This window comes from Macrotis lagotis, chromosome 5, assembly GCF_037893015.1.
Source record: "Macrotis lagotis isolate mMagLag1 chromosome 5, bilby.v1.9.chrom.fasta, whole genome shotgun sequence".
NCBI lineage: Eukaryota > Metazoa > Chordata > Mammalia > Peramelemorphia > Peramelidae > Macrotis > Macrotis lagotis.
This window is the reverse complement of record NC_133662.1, coordinates 86,811,799-86,829,415: the sequence shown is the minus strand read 5'-3', so window position 1 is coordinate 86,829,415 and position 17,617 is coordinate 86,811,799. Positions and strand designations below refer to the sequence as shown.

Sequence of the window (17,617 nt, the reverse complement as noted above, 5' to 3'; positions counted from 1 at the left end):
GTAAAGGGAATAAATTGTCCTGTGATGTTCACAGGGATATTTCTCTTTTAGTTATTGTTGGTAAGATTCTTGTCAGAGTCCTTCTAAATAGGTTGATCCTTCACCTGGAAGATGGTCACCTCCCTGAGAGCCAGTGTGGCTTCAGAAAAGGGTCAAGGACCAGTTGACATGGTGTTTGCTGCATGACAACTCCAGAAAAATGCCAGGAAGAGAAGAGAGATCTGTATAAAACATTTGTAGATCCGAACAAGGCCACTGGTAATGCTAATCTTAAGTATTTATCAGAAATCATGTCAAAATTTGATTGCTCAGAGAAGTTCATCAGTATTGTACAACAATTTCATGACAGCATGCTTGCTCAGGTTCTGAATAGTGGCAGATACTCTTGAGATTTCCCAGTCACCAATGGCATAAAACAAGGATGTATACTTGCTCCCATGCTTTTTTCCCCCAAATAATAATCAACAGGTTTATTGTCCTAGAACTGAAATTGTCTACCAGTTCTTAGAGCTAAACTTCCAAAGCTACAGTCGGCAACTTTTCATCAGAGCCCAGGGAGAGGGGAAGAGGAGGCTGTGGGGAAGGGGAGAAGATGTAAAAGAGAAAGAAAGAGAAAGAGAAAGAGAGAGAGAGAGAGAGAGAGAGAGAGAGAGAGAGAGAGAGAGAGAGAGAGATGATTATTAAGGAAGGGTAGGGAACTTCCCCCCCCTCTTTTTATTCTCTCTGTAGATTACAAATTGAATCTGGTGATAATAGCAAGGTGAATGGGTTTATTTCTTGGGGTGGGTGGGGAGACACCAGGAAAGAGGAAGAAACACAAGAGAGACACAGGAGGAAAAAAACCAAAGCCTAGCTACAAAAAAAAGAAAGTCATTAAATCCCAAATAAGACATCTACATTTCCAGCAAATCAGAAATTCCAGGTGGAGCAGTAGGGGGTGGGGGGATAAGATGGAGATGGGGAAGTAAGGGTCAGGAAAGACAAGAGAATGGGGAAGAGGAACTGGACAGATAGGGAAAGGGGAGAGGGGAAAAGAGGAGTATGGAGGAATAGGGAATCTTTTAAAACTTTTTTTTGTAATTTTTTTTTTATTAAAAATGTTTCCTAAAAAATGCCACTTTACTTTTCTTTGCCTTGGTCATAAATATTCCTGTATGGAGGACCTGGAGCACCAGGGGGTAGAGATTAGGAGTGAAGGAGAGGGGTCTAATTCCAAGTTTCTCCACATCATCTCACTGGGGCAAATTCTTCCCAGGTGTTGGGCTCTGGGAGGGAGACTTATGATACCAAGGGAAGGAGAATAATAGATAGCAATGTGAAGGGCAATTTCTCATCCCTCACAGGAGATGATCTTTCAAATACAGTTAAACCTCTCCCAGGCCATCTTCTCCAAGAACCTACTAAAGGACTGCCCTTATCCCTTACTAAACCTTCAGTGCCCCAAGGTAGGAACCCTAGAAACAATAAAAGGTATAACTGTCACTCCCAGAGTGGCTCTAGGGTACCAGAGGCAGAAATGGAGACCAATCACCAATTATTTATTTCCCTACCTAAGCCCACTCCAGTTGTCAGACTTTCCCTGAATCAGCAGATCATCCCAGGGCATGGAGATGATAGATTAGGGGTGGAGGGCAGAGATTATTCTCTCAAGAAGCCCCTTTCCTCACATAATGTGCCCTCTTCCAAGACTTTGGGTAGCTTCCTTTCTATAACCCACCTTCCATCCTTTCCATTCCAAAACTCACATCCTAACTCACCAATCTTTCTAGGGATGGGGGTAGAGGTAGGGAAAGGCTGAGAAGGTCAGGAAGTTAACCAGTCCAGGAAAGCCCCAACTGACAGGAAAGCCCCAACCAACTCCCCACCGAAATAACAACCTTCAGAAACTAGCATCCTACCCAAAACTGGGTCGTCCCAAAATCAGAGCTGGGGGGCAATGAGAATAGCAGGGAAGGAGTTGAGACTCAGGAGAGGGGAACGGCACTCCACTGCCAAGTAGAAAAGGGTCAGAGAGAGTGGTGGGAGACAGTAGTGCCAGGCCCTGATCCCTTCCTTCCTTACCCAATGTGGGCTGGGCCCAAGGGAGAATGGGGAGGGGGTACTCAAAGAGAGAGAAAGAAAGAGCTGCCTATGTCAGGGTATCAGGGACAAGGGGCAGGAGAAGTGGGGGGGTTCCCAGTTTGCAGGCAATGACCAGTTTCCCCGATAGCACCCAGACAGCAGCAGGAACAGGGTAGGGGCTCCTCTGGAAACATTGTTGGCTACAGGCTCTCTTTGCGATCTCTAACACCCTGGGTAGGGCCTTCCTCCTTGGCAGCCTCTTCTTCTTCTTCCTCTTCCTCTTCTTCCTCCTCCTCCTCATCTTCCACTTCAGTCAAACCCTGGCCAGGGCCTGGCTCTGAGGGGGCACTGTTCTTCTCCCCCTTGGTGGGAAGGGCTCTTTCTCCCTCTAAGGCCAGCTCTTCTTTCTTATCCCTCTCCCCCTCGGGGTCCTGGGTTTCCTTAAGTCGTTTGGGGGAATCCTCCAGTGAGTCCCCTGGTCGCCTCTTCAGTGCTCCCTTCTCATTCTTTTCCTTTGAAGGTTCATCAATCACCAGCTTTCCCTCCTCATCACTGCTGCCGTCTGTGTTCCCCTTCTTCTCCCCAATCTCCCTCTGACACCTCTTGCTCGGCTCAGCATCTTCTGGACCGCCTTTTTTCTGGGATGGCTGGTAGCCAGAGGCCTTCACGGTAGGATTGTTCTCTATCTCCCACAGAGCCTCCCTGAAACCTTTCCTCTTGTTGGGTTTGCCAAACTTCGCCTTGGATACCTCATATGGGAAGAGGTCTTTGGGACCTAAGAATGTGGTCTCATGGGGCCCGAAAAACAAACAAACAAACAAACTTGGTACTTGTTGGCTGTTGACTTCACTGCAGCCTCTAGCATTTCGTGGATCTGGGCCAGCCAGTGAGGGTATCCTTTCATTTTGGCGAACACCAGGTCTCCGCATTTGTATTCCTTCTGTCTGTCGGAGCGGGACATCTTGGGGGTTCCAGTGGCTCCCCCAAACTCAATTCTGGAGCAGGAGGGGGGGCCTGGGGAAGAAGAGAGCTGAAGTTTGACTCCACTACTGTGAAGGGGGGACAGGGGGAGGTGCCGTGCGGGCCCCCTCCTCTTCCTTGTGTAATTCCCCCTGTCCTGAAACAGGTGCCCACCCCCCCAGCCCTGGCTCTCAAGGCTCAGCTCCCCATGCCTTCTCCTCCTTCTCCGCCTCCAACAAGGGGGTTCGGGCTGCTGAATGGGGGTCCTTAGCTCCCAGGAGGTGGGTGAGCGCTCATGCAGTTGTTTGTGTTTGAAATTCAGTTGCTCCCTCCTAGGAGGGAGGCCTCTTCCCCCAACTCCCTCCAGTCCCTACTCCACCTCCCTCCCATGCTTTTTAGAATAATGTTATCATCATGTTATCAAATGCACTCACTGAGGATGAACATGGCCTCAAGGTCAGTTATCACACTGATGGCAAATTCTTCAACTTGAAAAGACTGCAAAACTAGACCCAAGTAGAGGGAATATTGGTGCAGGATGTTCTGTTTGTGGATGACAGCGCACTCAATGCAGCCTCAGAAGTTGAGATGTAACAAAGTATGGATCGAATCTCTGCTGTTTTTGCTAATTTTGGCCTAACAATTAACAACAAGAAGACACAAGCATTCCATCAACCAGCACCACATCATCCATATGTGAACCATTGATTGCAGTAAATGGAGAAATTTTGAGTACATATGGACTATTTTTGCCTGATCTGTGGTAAAGCATTTCAATGTTGTTTTGGTCTGATCAGCCACAGTCACTCACACTGTAATTTGTCTAAAACATAATGATGTCATTTTCGTCTTCTTTGATAAAGAAGGACAAGAATCAACCGGTGAACTTAGTGACTGCTCAGGTAGAGGATTTAGAAGCTTTTAGTTTTATAGCAGTCTGTTATTCATTGAAATTTCATTGTTCCCTTCCTAATCTGAGTTTTACAAATTCTTGAACTAGCTTTGGGTTTTGAATAACACAATAGTGAGTTTGTTTTTGACTGGATCCTCAGAAGATTGATGCTAGTATGACCATTAGTTTAGTGGAATGATATCTTATTCAGAGTAACAGAACTCTAGATTTCCATTTTGGTTTGAATTCTCAATTTTGGCAGTTCCCACATGGGATTCAAACTAGAATGAGGTCTGAATCTGAGCCTTCTCTAACCCCAGGATCAGATTCTATTTGTCCCAATATACCGCTATTGGATTCAGATTCCCATCTTTGTCCCCAGGATATCTGAAAATCATCTCTGTAGTACAAATTACAGCTGCCATTTGGAATATGTTCCACCTCCTGGATAATGTCAGTATTTGGTATTGGATATGGATCCTCTGATTCAGCCTCCATGCTGGAAGGCTCAGTAAGTTTCCCTCCTGGCTAGATCTTGTCCCCAATGGCAATAGATTTCGGCACTTATAGAATTTGTGCATGTCTATTTTGGAAGGTTATAGGCATAGAGGTTTATAGAAAAAAAATGAATTGACAACTGTAGAAATGTCTAGAGCATGAATAGCCTGACTCAAGAAATAAAAGATCACATGATTTGCACAAGTAGCCAAAAATTGATACATATCAAGTCCCATGAAAACACATCATTTGTGATTTGTCACCATACAAATTGTAGGAAGTGAAGACTTCCTGCATTCTTCTCCTCAGAGAATCTCCAACCCACTAAAATTTTGGACTCCAGCCCTGATTGATAGATAGGTGAGCTTTTGACATTTTCTTTTGGATAATCAAGCCTACATGAATAATTTCAAATCCCTGAAATATTATGTTCCCATCCTAAAACTCTTTGCAGTACTCCTTTGTGATTTTCCTCCTATAGAAAACATTCTTTGATGGAAAGGGCTATATTGTTTTCTTGTATTTGTATTCCTAATACTTAGCAGAGGGCTTGTATACTTATACACTGAAAACAATTTTTTTAAAAAGATTAGTTCTATATCAATTTATCTATCCATTGATCTAATGATATATTGATCTTTTCCCCTCTGTCACTATTTCTCTGGATGCCTTTGTCTCTGACTCTATTTCTGATTTTCTCACTTTATCTTCTCTCTCTCTCTCTGTCTTTTTCTCTCTCTCAGAATAATCAAAACTTGATTATATAGTGCCTTGAAAATAGTAAGCACTTTATATTTTTTTATTAAATTGAATTGAAGTAGGAAAATACTTTTATGGTATGATTTTTATAAGTACAGATTTTATATAAATATAAAAATATATAAATGCATTATATATAGAGAGATAGAGAGATAGATATTTTTATATATAGATAGATATATGTGTATACATATGTCTCCTTCCCCAAATTATTTTCCTGGCATTATAAATACCATGATTAAATTATCCAGTGTTTGGGAAATGAAGACAGAATGTTAAATGGAGTTGGTTGCAGCAAATGATAAATGGTAGCTTAAGTAGAAGTGAAAATATAACTCAAAAAGGTAATGCATGATTGAAAAAAAGAAGTAAGTCAATCATGAAGTCAGAGAAAGTATGATAGCAAAACACAATTGCTTCACTGAGAGAAACAAGTTGATAGAGGATGCCATTAGTATGTTGTTTAAATCCTGCACAGAAGATTGGTAGAAGGACAAGGGCTAGAAGAGGTTTTTTTTATTGTCTGATCCTATCTAATTCTTTGTGATCCCATTTTGGCTTTTCTTTGTAAAGATACTGGACTGGTTTGCCATTTCCTTCTCTAACTCATTTTTACAAATGAGAAACTAAGACAAGTGAAGTCAAGTGACTTTCCCAGGCTTAGACAATTAGTATCTAAGTCAGATTTGGAATTGGACTCATGAAGATGAATCTTCCTGATTCCAAGTCCAGTGCTTTAGCTATTGTACCACTTAGCTGCAAGAAATGAAAAACTTGAATAAGTAGGTATTAATGGATTGTACTATTTCAGAAATGCCCCTATCATTGATATTATAGCTAAATTAAGCTATTTAAATAACAAATGAATTTCACCAAAATTGTCCCAATGTTATCATTTGACTTTGAAATATAAAGTCCCAGCATCTCAGAATAATTAAAATTTCAGGTCACCCAAAGACAATGAATGGAATGACTCAAAGAAAACTTAGGTGGATATCATATTAACCTTGATGTCTTATGTCAAGGAATAAGAGGTAGACAATCAAAGAGGAACTAATTTTCATGACATATTAAAAGAATGAGAGTTAATCCATGTATGGTAAGTAGAGCAGATTTTCTCATGAGGTTGATAAACTTTGCCCCAAAATTACATATCTTCTGAACGCATAGATAAGTTACTCAATGCATCAGTGGAGAGAGTCTCTATATCAGGGACAACTATCAAAGCATTCTATGAATTTCGGGCAAACTGGATGAATTATTATTAATTGTGTTTCATTTAAAATAATTGAAGTGACTTCTGGCCAAGATGGCCAAGAGAAGACTGATACTGTGGTAAGTGCTACAGTTTCCCCTCAAAAAAAAAAAAAACATGAGAGAAACCTTTTACCAGAAATTTGATCAACAAAACCCAGAAAGAATAGCTAGGAGAACATCTACCAAGAAGGTTTGTCTTAGGGGACCATGGGTGAACTGGGAGACTAGAGCAGAGGATCAGAGCAGGGGCAGCAGCTAGGGAAACACAGAGGGCCAGCCCCAGTCATAGAGACTTCAGTGAGTGGCAAGTGCTAGATCTAACTTAAGCTGTGGAGTCTTTGCCTGGGAGGAGAGGAGCTACAGGAGGGTGAGTTCCAGCACAAAATCTAAGAGCACGCCTGGAGAACAATCAGTTGGATCTGGGATCTAAGCTCCATACTTTCAGCAGAGCCCTTTGCCCAGAAGAAACAATTAATAATGCCTCCCTCCCCCAGGGCACAGCCCAGTGTTCAAGGTCAACCCAGACCCTGCTGCTGAGGATCTCATACACTCAATTGAAAGGAAATCACGCCCCCTACTGGCTGGCCCTTGAATTACTAAGCCAAGTGAACAAAGTCTCTAGGATCTACAAAAGCAAACATCTAAGAGGCAACAGAAGATCCTAGAAAGATGAAAAAGGCCAGAGTTTGAAGGGGGACCTATGGAAAAATATTTAAAAGTGACAGACTCTAACCCAGAGAGATCAAGCACTGCTGAGGAGAATATGAATTGGTCTACACTCCAGAAAGACTTCCTTGAAGAAATCAGGAAGGAGTTTAAAAATCAATTGGAAAAATTGGGAAAAGGAACTCATGAGAAAATTAACATGTTGCAAGAGAAAATTAACATTTCACAACAAGAAAACAAATCCTTGGAAAATACAATTGGACAAATAAAAAATGAGACTAACTCTCACAGTACTCCAATTGGGAAAATGCAAAAATAAAATGATACTCTCAAAACTACACGTAGGCAAATGGAAAACTCCCTCAAAAATAGAATCGACAATTGGAAAAGGAGTTGCAAAAGTTAAATGAAGAAAATTCTCTAAATAAAGGAATGGGATCTGTGTAAATTAATAACTTCACGAGACAACAAGATTCAGTTAAAACCAAAAAGGTTAAAAAAATAGAAGAAAATATAAAATACCTCATCAGCAAAACCACTGATCATGAGAACTGATCGAGAAGGGACAACCTGAGAATTTTAGAATTTCCTGAAAACAATGAACAGAAAAAAGCCTAGACTTAATGTTACAGGTTATAGTGATGGAAAACTGCCCTGATATCATGGAACCAGAGGGCAAAATAGTTATTGAAAGATTACATTGATCCCCTCCAGGAAAGAGATCCTGAAATGAAAACACCAAGGAATGTTGTGGCCAAATGCCAGAGCTGTCAGATAAAAGAGAAAGTCCTGCAGGTAGCCAGAAAGAAAAAAAAAATGTAGATACCAAGGAACCACAGTAAGGATTAATCAAGACCTGGCTGCATCAACATTAAGGGATTGAAGGACCTGGAATGAGCTATTCCAAAGAGCAAGGGAGCTTGGAATGAAGCCAAGAATCCACTATCTGCCAAAGATGAGCATTCTCTTCCAGGGAGAAATATGGACATTTAAAGAACTGGGAGATGTCAAACATTTCCTGATGAAAAAAAAACAGCTAAATAGAAAATTTGGACATCAAACAGGAGTCTCAAGAGACACATGAAAAGGAAAAAAAAGGTAAAGAAAAAAACTGCTATCCAATAAAATGGAACTGGTTAAATCCCTACCTTAGATAAAGACTCTAATAACTCAAGAGAATTGTAAATCTATTAGAGAGAATATACTTAGCTAGAAGTGATGGACACTCATAGCTTTTTTTGTGAGTCAGAATAATTTAAAAAACAATAGTTCATTAAAAAGGTGGACAGAAAGGAGAAAGTAAGATGGAGGGAGACTAAATGGGGTACATCTCATCAAATCAAGAGTTACAAAACACCTTTTGTAATTGAGGGGAAGAAGGGAAGAGTTGAGAAGCACCTGAGTCTTCATCTCAAAGGACTTGGCTTAAAGTTAACATAGACACACTTAATTAAATTAAGAAACTTACCTTACTTTTCAAAAATTAAATGGAGAAAAGGAGGGGGGGACAAGGAGGGGAGAGAAAATGGAGAAGTAACAGAAGGAAGGGAAGAAGGGGAAAATGGAAAGGGAACAAAGGAGAGGGGGTAGATATAAGAGGGCAAACACACTGAAGGTGGAGATATTTAGAAACAAAAAATTGGAGAATATGAATAAAGGCAAAAAAGGGAAAAATTACAAACAGAGATAAGATAGCATGGAGGGCAATAAAGAAATAGTAATTACAACTTTGAATGTGAATGGCAACATAAAACATAAACAAATAATAGAGTGGATTAAAACCAGAATCCTACAATATGCTGCTTACAAGAAACTCATTTGAAGCAGAGAGATACATATAGAGTAAAAGTAAAAGGTTGGAGCAAAATATATTTTGCTTCCGCTGAAGTGAGAAAAGCAGAGGTAGTAATCTACAAAAATAGACAGCATTAATAGAGATAAGGAAGGAAACCATATATCCTTCTAAAAGGTATCATAGACAATAAAGAAATTTCAACACTAAATAATTATCCACCCAATGGCAGAGCATCCAAATTCTTAGAGAAGTTGAAAGACGAAGATACAAACAACAGGACTCTACTAGTGGGAGACCTCAAATTCCCAATCTCAAATTTAGACAAATCAAACCATAAAAGAAACAAAAAAAAGGAAGTTAACGAGATACATATATTGTTAGAAAATGTAGATATTCTAGACCTTTGGAGGAAATTGAATGGGGATAAAAAAGGAATACACTTTTTTTCTAGCAGGACATGTCACATACACAAAAATTGACCATGTACCAGGACATAAAAACCTAATGATGAATTGCAGAAAGGCAGAAATAGTGAATACATTTTTCTTAGATAATAATGCAATAAAATCTATGCAATACTGGGCCAGGGAGGTATAGACAGAACAAATTGGCAACTAAATAGCCTCATTTTAAAAACATGAGTGGATCAAGCAACAAATTACAGAAAGATTTAATTATTTCATCCTAGATATGACAATAATGAAAAAATAAACTAAAACCTAAGGGATACACTCAAGGTGGCTGCTAGTGAATATATTATATCTTTAAATGCTTACGTACATAGATTAGAGAAAGAAGAAATCAGTGAACTAAATATGCAAGAAAAATAATTTGAGGAAGAACAAATTAAAAACACCCAATTAAATATAAAATTAGAAATTCTAAAAATTAAAGGAGAAATAATCAAATTGAAAGCAAGAAAACTATTGTACTAATAAATAAAACCAAGAGCTGGTTTTACGAAAAAATTATTAAAATCAATAAACCTCTGGTCAATTTTATTAAAAAAAAGAAAGAAGTAAATCAAATTACTACTATCATAAATGAAAAAGGTGAACTCACCACCAGTGAGGATGAAATTAAAGTAATAATTCGGGATTATTTTGCCCAACTATACACCAATAAATTTGACAATCTAAGTGAAGTCGATGAATATTAACTAAAATATAAATTGCCCAGATTAAATGAAGAGGAAATTAAAAACCTAAACAACCCCATCTCAGAAAAAGAAGTTGAACAAGCCATTTATTGAACTCCCTAAAAAAAAAATATCCAGGGTCAGATGGATTCACATGTGAATTCTATCAAACATTTAAGGAACAATCAATTCCAATTCTGTATAAACTCTTTGGAAAAATAGGTGAAGATGGAAATCTGCCTAACTTTCAATGCCACCAATATGGTGCTGATATCTAAACCTGGAAAAGTTAAGACAGAGAAAGAAAATTATAGACATATCTCCCTGATGAATAAACATGCAAAAAGTCTTAAATAAAATCTTAGCACAATGATTACAACAAGTTATCGCTAGGATAAAACATACGATCAAGTAGGATTTATCCCAGGAATGCAGGGTTGGTTCAATATTAGGAAAACTGCTATTATAATTAATTATAGCCATCACATGTCTATGAGAGATCATATGATGATATCAATAGATGTTGAAAATGATTTTGAACAAAATACAACACTCATTCCTACTAAAAACACTAGAGATTGTAGGAATAAATGGATTGTTCCTCAGAATAATAAGCAGTATTTATATGAAACCATCAATGAGCATTATATGCAATGGAGTTAGTCTAGAAGCATTCCCAATAAGATCAGGGGTGCAAACAAGGATGCCCATTACAACCACTACTATTCAATAGTGTATTAGAAATGTTAGCCTCAGCAGTAAGAGAAAAAAAAGAAATCGAAGGAATTAGAAGAGGGAAGGAGGAGAAACAATTCTCACTCTTTTCAGATGACATGTTGTTATATCTAGAGAAACCCAAAAAGTCATCTACAAAACTACTAGCAATAATTAGCAACTTTAGCAAATTTGCAGGATATAAAAGAAACCCTCATAAATTTTCAACATTTCCATGCATGACTAGTAATATATGGTAGAAAGAGCTAGAAAGAGAAATCCCATTCAAAGTAACCTCAGGCAAAATAAAGTACCTGGGAGTTTACCTGCTAAGGCAGACTCAAAGACTTTTTGAAAACAATTACAAAACACTTTTCACACAAATAAAATAAGATTTAAATACCTGGGCAAACATCAACTGTCCTTGGATAGATTGAGCTAATATAATAAAAAAGAAAATTCTACCAAAACTAAACTACTTGTTTAGTGACCCACCGTTCAAAATTCCAAAAAATTACTTTAATGAGTTAGAAAAGGTTGTAAGTAAATTCATATGGAGTAATAAAAAATCAAGAATTTCCAGGGATTCAATGAAAAAAGAGCAAAAGAAGGTGGCTTATCCTTACCAGATTTAACATTATATTATGAAGCATCAGTCATAAAAAATGTCTGGTATTGCCTAACATCAGGGATCAGTGGAATACAGCAGGTACAATAGCAGGAAATTATTAGTAATCTGTTCTTTGATAAACCCAAAGAGTCCAGCTATTGGGATAAAAATTCTGTTTTCTATAAAAACTGTTGTGAAAATTGGAATTTAATATGGAAGAAAATTAGATTATACTGACAACTCACACTCTATACCAAGATAAGATCCAAATGGATACAGGATTTAGACATAAAATATAATATTATAAGCAAACTAAAAGGTCAAGGCATAGTTTACCTGTCAACTCTATGGAAAGGGAAGCAGTTTACAAGCAAGAAAGAGAGGGAGAACATCATTAAAACAAACTAGATAATTTTGATTACATTTAATTAAAAGTATTTGCACAAACAAAACCATTATAACCAAGATCAAAAGAAATGTAGTAGGAGTTCCGGCCAAGATAGAGGAGAGAAGACCAGCACAGTTCTAAAGTCTCCTGATCACATCCCCATCTATCACATGAAACAAACATCTTAAAAGAAATCCAATCCACAAAACCCAGAAAGAAAAGGCAGGAGAAAGAACATCTACTTCAGGATTTGTCTGCAGCAGCAGCATTAGCCGAATTTGGCTGGGTAAGTCTGGTCTCAGAGGGAGGATCAGCCCCGGATCAGCCAGATTAACAGGTGAATTGGAACTGGGAATCTGGGGGCCCAAGAGCCAGACCTGCTGCATCAGAGGTGGGGCTAGACAGCAGGGGCTTGAGTCTACCAGGGAAGAGAGGCGCTGGTGTTGCTGCTGTCCCCAGGGAGCTTGCAGACAGGGCTGGAGGGAGAGTTCTGGAGCAGGAGAGCTGCAGACACCATCACTGGACTCCTCTGCTCTGAGGAACTCAGAGTCCCATTACAGCTCAGACCTCTTCCCTGAACAAACAAATGCAAACTACTTCTGCTTCAGGTCCCGGTTTGTGAGCAGAAGAACCAGCACAGCTGAGGAATGACCTCAGGCCAGGGTAAAGAGCACCATTTATTGAAGGCAAAAGAATTCAATAGCTCCAACTCCTCCCTTCAAGCAAAGTAAGAAGGCCTCAATCAAGGTCACAGAAACTCCAGAGAAACCAACCAACACCTCCTATTGGGCAGCCAGAGAAACTGCACTCAGTGAGCAAAGCCTTTAGCAATCCCAAGCCCCTGTAAACCAGCCCCTCATCAACCCCAGGTCTTAGCAAAATGAAGAAGGGTCAGCGGAAAGGTGGATCCATAGAAAAATTCTTGGAAGGGAAAGACCCTAACTCAGAGAGACCTGGAACCTCTGAGGAGAATACGATCTGGTCTTCAGCACAGAAAAAAACTTCATTGAAGAAATAAGGAAGGAGCTTAAAAATTTGAGAGAGACAATTAATACCTTGCCACAAGAAAACAAAACCTTAGAAAGTACAATTGGACGAGTACAAAATGAGAATAATTCTCTCAGATCCTCAAATGCGCAAATGCAAAAAGAAAATAATTCTCTCAAAACCTCAATTGGTCAAATGGAAAGCTTTTTCAAAAGTAGAATTGACTGATTGGAAAAGGAGTTGCAAATGGTTAATGAAGAAAACCCCCCCAAAAAAAGAATGGAGTCTACAGAAACAAATGACTCCATGAGACAGCAAGAGTCAGTTAAACAAAATCAAAAAATAGAAAAAATAGAAGAAAATTTAAAATACTTCATCAACAAAACTACTGACCTCAAGAATAGATCGAGAAGGGGCAACCTGAAAATTATAGGACTTCCTGAAAAAATTGAAGAGAAAAAAAGCCTGGACTTAATATTGCAGGATCTAGTGATGGAAAACTGCCCTGATATCATGGAATCAGAGGGCAAAGTAGTTATTGAAAGAGTACATCGATCCCCACCAGAAAAAGATCCTAAAATGAAAAGACCAAGGAGTGTTGTGGCCAAACTCCAGAACAATCAGATAAAAAAGAAAATCCTGTAAGCAGCCAGAAAGAAACAATTTAAATATCAAGGAGCCACAGTAAGGATCACGCAGGACTTGGCTGCATCAACATTAAGGGATTTAAGGGCCTGGAATGAGATATTTTGAAGAAGAAGGGAGCTTGGAATGCAGCCAAGAATCCACTATCCTGCAAAGCTGAGCCTTCCCTTCCAGGGAAAAAGATGGATATTTAACGAAATGGAAGAGTTCCAAAAATTTCTGATGAAAAGACAAGAACTAAACAGAAAATTTGGACATCAAACAGGAGGTTCAAGAAACACATGAAAAGGTAAAACAAAAGGGGGGGTGGTAAAAGGGAAAAAAATGCTATCCAGTAAGTTGAAACTGGCTATATCACAGCATGGGGGGAAAAGATTCTCATAAATCTTGAGAATTGTAACTCTAACAGAGAGAATATACCTAGGCAGAAATGATGGACATTCATGATCTATCCATGAGACTGCTATATAAAGAGATGTAACTGACTTTAACCCCACTTGGGAGAAAGACTCTAATAACTCTCAGGAATTTTGACTCTATTCGATAGAATATACTGAACTACAAGGGACAGACACTCAGAATTTTCTATGACTTAGAATGATCTAAAAAAAACCACTACCTCCTTAAAAAGTGGGGGCAGGAAAGAGACTGGAGGAGGGAGGGGATTGAATTGGGTAAATCTCATTACACCAAGAGGTACAAAAAACCCAATGGTAATAGAGGGAAAGAAGGGAGCAGATGAGAAACACCTGAATGTTCTTCTCATCAGACTTGGCTTAAAGTCAACCTACACATACTCAGTTTACTTATAAAACATCTAACCTTCACAAGGACTAAAAGGGTAAAAGGGGAGTGGGGGACAGAGAAATGGAAGGGGAGTGGGGGAAAAGGGGGAAATAACAAAATGAAGGGAAGGGAAAAGAGAAAAAGGGAAAGGGGAAAGAAAGGGGAGGGGTGATATAGGTGGGCAAACACAATGAAGGGTGTGCTATTCAGAAACAAAATACTGGGGAATATGGATAAAGTGGGGGAAGGGGGAAAAATGCAAACAGAAGGAAGATAGTATGGAGGGCAATAAAGAATTAGTAATCATAATCTTGAATGTGAATAGGATAAACTCTCCCTTAAAACATAAGCAAATAGCAGAGTGGATTAAAAACCAGAATCCTACAATATGCTGCTTACAAGAAACTCATTTGAAGCAGAGAGATATATATAAAGGTAAAAGGTTGGAGCAAAATATATTTTGCTTCAGCTGAAGTAAAAAAAGCAGGGGTAGCAATCCTTATTTCAGAAAAAGCAGCAGCAAAAATAAATAGCATTAAAAGAGATAAGGAAGGAAACTTTATACTCCTAAAAGCTACCATAGATAATAAAGTCATTTCAATACTGAATATATATGCACCCATTGGGACAGCACCCAAATTATTAGAGGAGAAGCTGAAAGAACTACAGGAAAACATAGACAGCAAAACTCTACTAGTGGGAGACCTCAACCTCCAGCTCTCAGATCTAGATAAATTGAATCATAAAATAAACAAGAAAGAAGTTAAGGAGGTAAAAAGTTTGTTAGAAAAATTAGATATGGTAGACTTATGAAGGAAACTGAATGGCGATAGAAAGGAATATACATTTTTCTCTGGAGTACATGGAACTTATACAAAAATTGACCATGTACTAGGACATAAAAACCTAATGATCAACTGCAGAAAGGCAGAAATAGTGAACAAATCTTTCTCAGATCACAATGCAATAAAAGTCATATGAAATACTGTGCCAAGGAGATACAGACCCAAAACAAATTGGAAACTGAATAACCTAATTTTAAAAAATGAGTGGACCAAAAAATAAATTATAGAATGAATTAACCATTTTATCCTAGATAATGATAATACTGAAACAGCATACTAAAACCTTTGAGATTCATTCAAAGCATCTCTCAGGTGATATATTATAGCTCTAAATTCTTACATGAATAAATTGGAGAAAGAGGAAATCAATGAACTAAACATGCAACTAAGAAATTAGATAGAGAAAAAATTAAAAATGCCCAATTAAATACCAAATTAGAAATTCTAAAAATTAAAGGAGAGATTTATATAATCGAAAGCAAAAAACCTATTGAATTAATAAATAAAACCAAAAGTTGGTATAATGAAAAAAACCAATAAAATTGATAAATCTCTGGTCAATTTGATTAAAAAATAGAAAGAAGAAAAACAAATTGCTCGTATCTAAAATAAAAAAGGTGAAGTCACCACCAATGAAGAAGAAATTCAAGTAATAATTCAAAATTATTTTGCCCAACTCTGTGCCAAAAATTTGATAATCTAAGTGAAATGGATGAATATTTACAAAAATATAACTTGCCCAGGTTAAATGAAGAAGAGATTAAATACCTAAAGAACTCTATCTCAGAAAAAGAAACTCAACAAGCCCTCATAGAACTCCCTAAAAATATCTCCAGGGCCTGTGGATTCACAAGTGAATCCTACTAAACATTTAAGGAACAATTGGTTCCAATTCTATATAAATTCTTTGGAAAAGTAGGAAAATATGGAACTCTGCCTAACTCTTCCTATGAAACCAATGTGGTGCTGTTACCTAAAGCAGGAAGTGTCAAAACAGAGATAGGAAAATTATAGACCTATTTCCCTGATTAATATAGATGCAAAAATCTTAAATAAAATCTTAGCAAAACGATTACAACAAGTTATCACCATGATAATAAATTATGATCAAGTAGGATTTAATCCAGGAATGCAGGGTTGGTTCAATATTAGGAAAACTGTTAGTATCCTCAGTTATATCAACAACAAATCTATCAGAAATCATATGATCATATCAATAGATGCTGAAAAAGCTTTTGACAAAATACAGCATCCATTATGATTAAAAACACTAGAGAGTGTAGGAATAAATGGACTGTTCCTTAAAATAATTAGCAGTATCTATCTGAAACCATCAACAAGCATTATATTCAATGAGGAGAGGCTAGATGCATTTCCAATAAGATCAGGGGTGAAACAAGGGTGCCCATTATCATCACTACTATTCAATATTGTATTGGAAATGTTAGCATCAGCAATTAGAGAAGAAAAAGAAATTGAAGGAATTAGAATTGGGAAGGAAGAGACAAAACTCTCACTCTTTGCAGATGACATGATGGTCTACCTAGAGAATCCAAAAAAATCATCCAATAAGGTACTGGAAACAATTAGCAATTTTAGCAAAGTTGCAGGTTATAAAATAAACCTTCATAAATCCTCAACTTTTCTATATGTCTAGAAAGATACAGCAGGAAGAGCTAGAAAGAGAAATCCCATTCAAAGTAACCTCAGACTATATCAAATACTTGGGAGTCTATTTGCCAAGACAGTCTCAGAATCTTTTTGAAAACAATTATAAAACACTTCGCACACAAATTAAATCAGATTTAAATAACTGGGCAAATAGCAACTGCTCATGGATAGGTACAGCGAATATCATAAAAATGACAATTCTACCAAAACTATACTGTTTATTGCCCTACCAATCAAAATTCCAAAAAATTACATTAATGAGTTAGAAAAAAATTGTAAGTAAATTCATATGGAGAAATAAAAAGTCAATAATTGCAAGGAGCTTAATGAAAAAAAAGTGCAAAAGAAGGTGGCTTAGCCCTACCTGATGTAAATTTATATTAAAAATCATCAGTCTTTGGTACTGGCTAAGAAATAGTGGTGGACCAGTGGAATAGACTAGGTGTAAAAGCAGGAGATGATTATAGTAATCTGCTGTTCGAAAACACCAAAGTGTCCATCCATTGGGATAAAAACTCCCTCTTTCCAAAACCTGCTGCAATAATTGGAAGTTAGTATGGAAGAAACGTAGATTAGACCAACACCTCACACCCTTTACCAAGATAAGATCCAAATGGTTACAGGACATAGACATAAAAAACAATACTATAAGCAAACTAGAAGGTCAAGGACTAGTCTACCTGTCAGATCTATGGAAAGGGGAGCAGTTTATGACTAAGGAAGAGTTGGAGAACATCACAAAAAATCAATTAGATGATTTCTATTACATTAAATTAAAAAGCTTTTGCACAGATTAAACCACTGTAACCAAGATCAAAAACATGTAGTAAATTGGGAAACCATCTTTACAACTAATGATTTTGACAAAGGACTCATTTCTAAAATATACAGAGAACTGAGTCATATTTTTAAAAAGAAAAGTCATTTCCCAGTTGACAAATGGTC

At 37.8% G+C, this 17,617-nt stretch overlaps 1 pseudogene; it reads right to left on the bottom strand.

Annotated features, from left to right (window-relative positions):
• Positions 1-2,173: 2,173 nt before the first annotated feature.
• Positions 2,174-3,022, bottom strand: LOC141489791 (hepatoma-derived growth factor pseudogene; annotated as a pseudogene).
• Between the last annotated feature and the right edge of the window lie 14,595 nt (positions 3,023-17,617).